Raw genomic sequence first — 7071 nt, 5'->3', positions numbered from 1 at the left:
ACTATCTCCTCACTCAAAGCCTCCCATTGCTCATTTACTGTTTTACCTGCCAATTTTTGATTGCAATCCACCTGGACCCGATCCCTTTTCAACTCGCTGCAATTCGCTCTTCCCAGTTGAGTATTTTCCTCCCTGATTTTTCCTTGCATTTTCCATAACTACACTAAACCTGCTGCAAATGCTCCCCCAGAGAATCATGCTCCACTTGCCCCACTTCTTTCCCCTAAATAAATCCAACACTGCTTCCTTCCTCGTTGGGCTGAAAACATACGGATTAAGAAATTTCTCTTGTACACATTTCAGGAATTGCTCGCCCTCTTTGATTTTTACACTGCTATTTCGCAATCTATATTCTGATAAATGAAGTTCCCTTTTATCACTACTCTAAAATTATTGCATCTTTCTCCAATTTACCTGCCAATTTGCTCCTCTATCTCCTTCCCACTATTTGGTCCCCCTATAGAATGCATCCAGCAGCGTAATAGCTCCTCAATTGTTCCTTAATTCTAAACAAATAGATTCTGCCTTTGAACCCTTAAGCATGTCAACCCTTTCTACCGCTGTCACAGTATTTTTGATCAATAGTGCCTGCTCCCCTCTAGCCCTGCCCCCCCCTCCTTTTTTCCCCTGCCTTTCCTGAATACGTTGTAGCCTGGAATATCTAAGTGGCCACTCCTCCGCTTGTTTGAGCCAGGTCTCCATTATTGACACTATAACATAATCCCATGTTACCACTTGTGTCTGCAGCTCACCAACCTTATTTACCAAGTATGTTAAACACAACATCAGGGCATAAAGGTCGGACAAGTTCTAATGCCCAATTAAATGTTCTATACATTAATGTACGTAGCATAAGAAATAAAACAAGTGAATTAGAAGCGTAAATTAAGCTTATAGTGCATGACGTAGTGCTCATCACTGAGACCTGACGACAAACTGGGCATGACTGAGATAAATATTTCAAGTTATAAGCCGTTTGGAAAGGATAGGGACATTGGAAAAGGCGGTGGAGTAGCGATATTGAGGAGGGATACTATTACTGCATAAGAAAGAAGATATATCAGTAAAGGTGAGCACGCAGTAGAAAGGCTTTGCGTAGAAATGAGTAACAGAATAGAATACAAGACTTTGGTGGGAGTTGTTTATAGACTTCCGGATAGCGGTGAAAAAGTAACAGGATACACAAAAGCGGACAGGTTGTTAGGGGTCTGGAACTCACTGTCTGAGAGGGTGGTCGAGGCAGAAAACCTCAACTCATTTAAAAAGTACTTGGATGTGCATTTGAAGTGCCGTAATCTGCAGGGCTATGGACCAAGTGTTGGAAAGTAGGATTAAGTTGGATAGCTCTTTTTCGGCCGGCACAGACACGCTCGGCCGAATGGCTTCCTTCTGTTCTGTAATTTTCTATGATTCCATGATTCCGTGTGTGGGAAGGGATTCACTCAGTCATCACACGTGCTGAGACACCAGGGAGTTCAAAAGTGACTGCAGGAGTTGGATTCTGCTGTTAATCCCATCCAGAACTGAACCATTTTCATTCTTACATTTCGGGTTTGTTTCTTCTGATGTTAATAACCCCTATAACTGGGCTGGAGTTTAATTTTCTGGATATCTGTTGAATAAATCAGCTTTGTTTTAAACTTCTTGTTGTAGATCTTGGTCTTTCCCACCTGAGTGTTTCGCATCACCTGACTGGAGCTCAGAAAGGACAATCTGGGGGCAGGATCGTCCGATGGGAACAGAACTTCAACCTGGACACAGTCCTTCAGGGCCACACTGAGAGGGGCAAACAGCACTTTGGTCTTTCTTGTCTCTGTTCACTGATAGCAAAGTGGCCGTGCGGCATCCAGTCTAAAAATGACTGTGGTAATTATTCTCTGAAGATTTAACCTCTTTGTGTGACAGTCCTGAGTCGACCATTTAAGGCAGGCGTTAACTCATTTAAAATAAACCCGCTTGAAATAAATGGGTTATGAATTGTGATTTCCGTGAAGCCAATGTTCCATTCCTTTATATGATTGATGTGCCTGCTCTCCGACCGCAGGGTAAATGGTGGAATATCAGCCCTGCTCAGCCGGCAATCATCACGGTACATTTTCTTGCAGACAAAACACACATTGAAACCCTGGAGCTTTGAGGCGATGAATCCTTAGGGAAAATAAAATTAGGGCTCAAACCATCAAACCTTCGCGTCAAACGATAGCACCACGAGACAGGTGAAGAATTTACCGACTGAACCAATAATTCACTCAGCCAATCTTTGAGGTTGCAGTGACCAATATAACATTTGTCTACTGTCAGTCCAAAATGAATGATTGAAGCTTGCAGGAGTGAAAATCCAACGAGCCGGTCTTCACTCTTAAATCAGCAACTGTGAAGTTAAGAGAAACGTGCCGGATAAATACTCGATTTCAGCGCGGTGACACTGGGCCAGAGTAAAGTTCAGTTAATATGATCGCTGAGTGGCGAGAGGGTGGATTTGGAACTCCTGAGCGACTGCACTGCGCATTTTCCAGATCTGCTTGGAGCACCAATCCCTTCAATTCATCACTTACAGGGACAATTCGATTCTCGGTTTCTTTTCCCCGATGCTTGGTGAAATTTAAAAATTTGAAAGCGACCAATATCAAAGCGAACCTCGTCACCGACATGCTCACAGATTCAAAGCGGCCACACTCTGCTTCAGTGAGATGAAAGCCCAGAGCGATTTCAAGGTCGAATGCAATTGTAAGCAAAGCTCGTTCAATGAAAGTGCAGGTCATTGAGGTGCCTTTAAAGTCCTGATTGTTTGAACTGAACTTCTTCCGAAGGTGCTTGAGATTCAGGTGGAGTGATTTGGGGACTTCTTTCCCCTCTTTGCAAAAGTTTGAACCGCAGGTCAAGGTCAAAAGTCTGGGGTTAAATTCAGGCTTCTCCGTGCTTTGACTCTCGAATTGAGAATTATACCCCGACCATAACCAACCCAGAGACAAGAGCGTGTCCTGACATTGACGTGTTACGGTCACATTCCATGAGAGGTCGATCTGAAAAATGAAGGGGCATTTATGAAGCGACATTCTGATCAGTTCTGTGTTGGCTCTCTGAACAAGGACAAACACCGCAATGCATGTTTTCGCTTGTCAGATTCACTAAACATTATAAACTACATAAAAGCGCTGCTGGGAATTGAACCCAGGATCTCCTATTTACTCGACAGGAGATCCTGTCTAGTAAACAGGAGACAATTCCTGGTATTGGTTTTTACCTACTCTCATTAATATCTATCAGCCACACGCCACATTCTGTTGGGGGTTCAGACTGTTCCATCTTTGTCTGTTTCGCTTGCCCGTTTCCCTGTGAATCCCGATACTGACTACGTTTCAGGCTGTGTTTATCTTTGTGTGCCCATCAATGCGTTGATACACGGATGGATATGTTTGCTTGTGTTTGTTTGTTACATTAAACAAATTAGAGGATCAGACAATTCTCGCTCTGACACTGAAGAACTAATGAAGCAAATTTCACAGCGAAGTGTTGTTTATTGTGGTGCTGAAATTTTAAAAAATCTTAAGAGGTGCAAAACGGGAAAACGAGAAAAACTTGTGAAGGAAAATACGGACACTCTCACGGTATTAACAGTACACAAAGAGAAAGAAGGGTGACTTAGAGTAGTGTGGGCCCTTGAAAGACTGATGGGGGCGATATTGTAATTGAAAATCAGGAAATGGCAGACTTGCTAAACACTCAAAGAAAAGTATGAGGGTAATATCCCAGAGACACGAGGAAAACTGAAAATAAATCAAGGGGATTCAGTGTAAGTAAAATAATGGGAATGGTGAAAGTAATTGGACTAAAGATAAACAAATCTCCACGACCTGATGGTTACCATCCCAGGGGATTAAAAGGAATCGGTGAGGAAATTGTACATGCTTCAGTAATGATCATTCAAAACTCTCTTGAATCAGGAATTGTTCCATGGATTGAAAAATTGGCACTGTCACTCCATTATTTAGGAAGGGGAGGAGAGATAAAGTAGAAAATTACAGACCTATTATTCTGGCGTCTGTTGTGGGGAAGTTACCAGTATCTGTTATTCGAGAAAGAATGACTGAGCACTTGGATACACATGAATTGATCAGAGAGAGCCAGCATGGATTTGTAAAGACGAAGTCAAGTCCAACGAAACTAGTTGAACTTTTTGAAGATATAATAACGTGGTAGATAATGGAGTGTCTCTGGGTGTTATATGTATATTGACTTCCAGAGTCATTCGATAAGGTGCCACATAAGAGACTGTTAACACAAATGGGAGCACATGGAAATTAAAACAACCCATTGACATGGGTAGGGAGTTGGTTGGGAGTTAGGAGACAGAGAGTAGGGATAATGGATCTGTGCTCAAATTGACAGGATGTGATTAGTGGTGTCCCCCAGGGATCTGAACCGGGGCATCAGCTTTTTACTATATGCATAAATGACGTAGATGAATGAATGAGTGCCGTATATCCAAGTTTGTCGACGGCACCAAGTTAGGTGGCACAGTGAGTGGTGCAGGTCGGAGCATAAAGTTATAAGGGAAATTGATAGATTAAGTGAGTTGGTGAAACTGTGGCAGAAGGAGCTTACATAGAATTACATAGAATGTACATCTCAGAAACAGACAATTCGGCCCAACTAGACTCTGCCGGTGTTTATGCTGCAGACGAACCTCCTCCAACCCCTCTTCATCTCACCTTATGAGGAAAACCTTATATTCCTTTCTCCTCCATGTGTTTATCTAGCTTCCCCGTAAACGCATCCATGCTATTCGTCTTAACTACTTCTTGAGGTAGCGAGTTGCACATTCTAACGAGTCTCTGGGTATATATGGTTCTCTTGAATGCCATATTGGATTATTTAGTGACTATCTTTTATTTATGGCCCCAAGTTTTTGAATCATCACCACCAAAAGTTCAAACACCTGTTCTGCATCTGACCTATCAAACCCTTGCATAATCTTGCAGTCCCATATCAGGTCACCCCTCAGCCTTCTCTTTCCGATGGAAAAGAGCCCCAGTCTGTTCAATCTTTCAATATGGGGAAGTATGAACGTTGGACCGAAGCAAGATAGGTTAGAATATTTTCCAACTGGTTCGAAGCTAGGAACTGTGTAGGAGGAAATATGTTTAAGGGTCCAAGTGCAGAAATCACTAAAAGTCAGTGGACAGTAGCAAAAAATAACCCAAAAGGCGAATGGAATGTTGGCCTTTATCTTAAGGGAGTTGGAATTCATAGGGGTGGAAGTTATGTTCCAGTTATATAAACTCTGCTGAGACCACATTTCGAGTCCTGCATTCAGTTCTGAGCACCACACCTCAGGGAGGATATATTGGCCTTGGAGGGGGTGCAGCGCAGATTCACCAGAACGATACCGGGGCTAAAATAGTTAAGTTATGTCGGACAGGTTGCACAGACAAGGTTTGTATTTCCTTGTGTATAGAAGATTAAGTGATGATGTCATCGAGTTGTTGAAGGTGATTAAATGAGCCAATGGTGTGTGTGTGAGCTGTGAAACAGCTTGAAATCCCAATCCTCTCCACCACTGGGGACTGAGTCTTCCAACAGACAGGGATTTTCACTCGTGCAAGTTTCATCCACATTTTCTGCTCTTCATTTCTCCGACCTGCTTGTTGCGCCTTTCCCTTCAATTCAGGACTTACAGGAAAAACTCGAATCTGCCATCAATCTTCGGGTCACATGGTGAGATTTCAAATAATTGAAATCGACCCCGATCAACCCCAATATCGTCACCTACACGTTTGACGAATGCAAAGCGGCTTCTATCATGGTTTTGTTGCACAACTCGTTCAAAGATACTGTCGGTAATTGGAGGGTCTTTCAAGTCATGTCACGAACATAACAGTTCGCACTGCCGTTTTCCGCAAGACGCTTCAGATTCATGGGGAATGATATCGGTCTGGCGGTTAAATCCGTTACCTCTTCACAAATCCGTCTTTGAACCCGGGACTTTTAGTAATAACCACACCGAACTGGTTTGTCCTGTATTTGACATTACTTTCTAAATATTACAGATAAGCAGAGCACTTGAGCTGTCACAGCTGTGACTTTGACTTTTCTCCCTCTCCTCTCGATCTCCCCGTCAACTGCCACTAACCACAATCTTCTGTCAAACTTCTGCATCAGAAAGTTCCGAGCCTCGGTTTTTAAATGAAATGACGCCCATCTCTTCAATCACCGACAGCCCAGAGAGAGTTTCTTAGTTTCAGCTCCCAATTTCCCCAAATCCTCAAAGTAGCATGGAAATAATTGTCCTTAAGTGAATAATAATAATATCATTAAAAGTTCTGATCGTCTGGGGCTTTGTTTCAGATTCCACGGCTTTTAAAGATCACTGCGGATGTTTAACGAATCGCCTCTTGGTTGGAGGCTTCTGTGTGGGAAAGATCACGAAGCGATAATTGAGAGACCGAGGATGAAGCTGTTTGATGGGAGCACTGGTGACACAGACCGTGCGCGGCTCCAGTGGCGCAATCGGTCAGCGCGCGTTATTTCTACAATAATTATACGCTCGAGAAATGCTGGGGTTGTGAGCTCCAGCGCCATCGAAAGTAGTTGAACCTTTTAAACATTTTGACTGGAGTTCAAGGTACAACCGGTTCCATAACGCATCGACTTCTTCATGTCCCCATGTGGGCACTGATGCTCCTCTGGCCCACCGTCTTGCAATAGCAGGTGAGAGTTTATTTGTTTGTAAGAGGAGAGAGGGCAATTGGCGACAGCTGAAATGGTAAAGCGGCAGGCACGAGATGTTTAAATCTAAAGAACCAAAAACACAATTCTTCTTTCCGTGAAGCAGGTATTCATCGGTTTGAAGTGTCGTGTAGGGAAAATTCGGGAGGCAAATCTGTTGCCTGGTGTCACGGTGTGACGGGTGAAATTATTCAGCTTTCAATTGTTGATCGGCTGAAATGTCGAGAGGCCTTTTCCAGCTCCCGTGTGGAACAAGTTTAGCTTTTGAGCCATTGGGTGAAGCGTTTTTTTTATTGCTGCTAACGAATGACAAGACATTTTGTTGAAACGAGAAGAATTGCA

Source organism: Heptranchias perlo, chromosome 20 (genome assembly GCF_035084215.1).
Source record: "Heptranchias perlo isolate sHepPer1 chromosome 20, sHepPer1.hap1, whole genome shotgun sequence".
NCBI lineage: Eukaryota > Metazoa > Chordata > Chondrichthyes > Hexanchiformes > Hexanchidae > Heptranchias > Heptranchias perlo.
Note: the sequence above shows the minus strand (reverse complement) of the source record.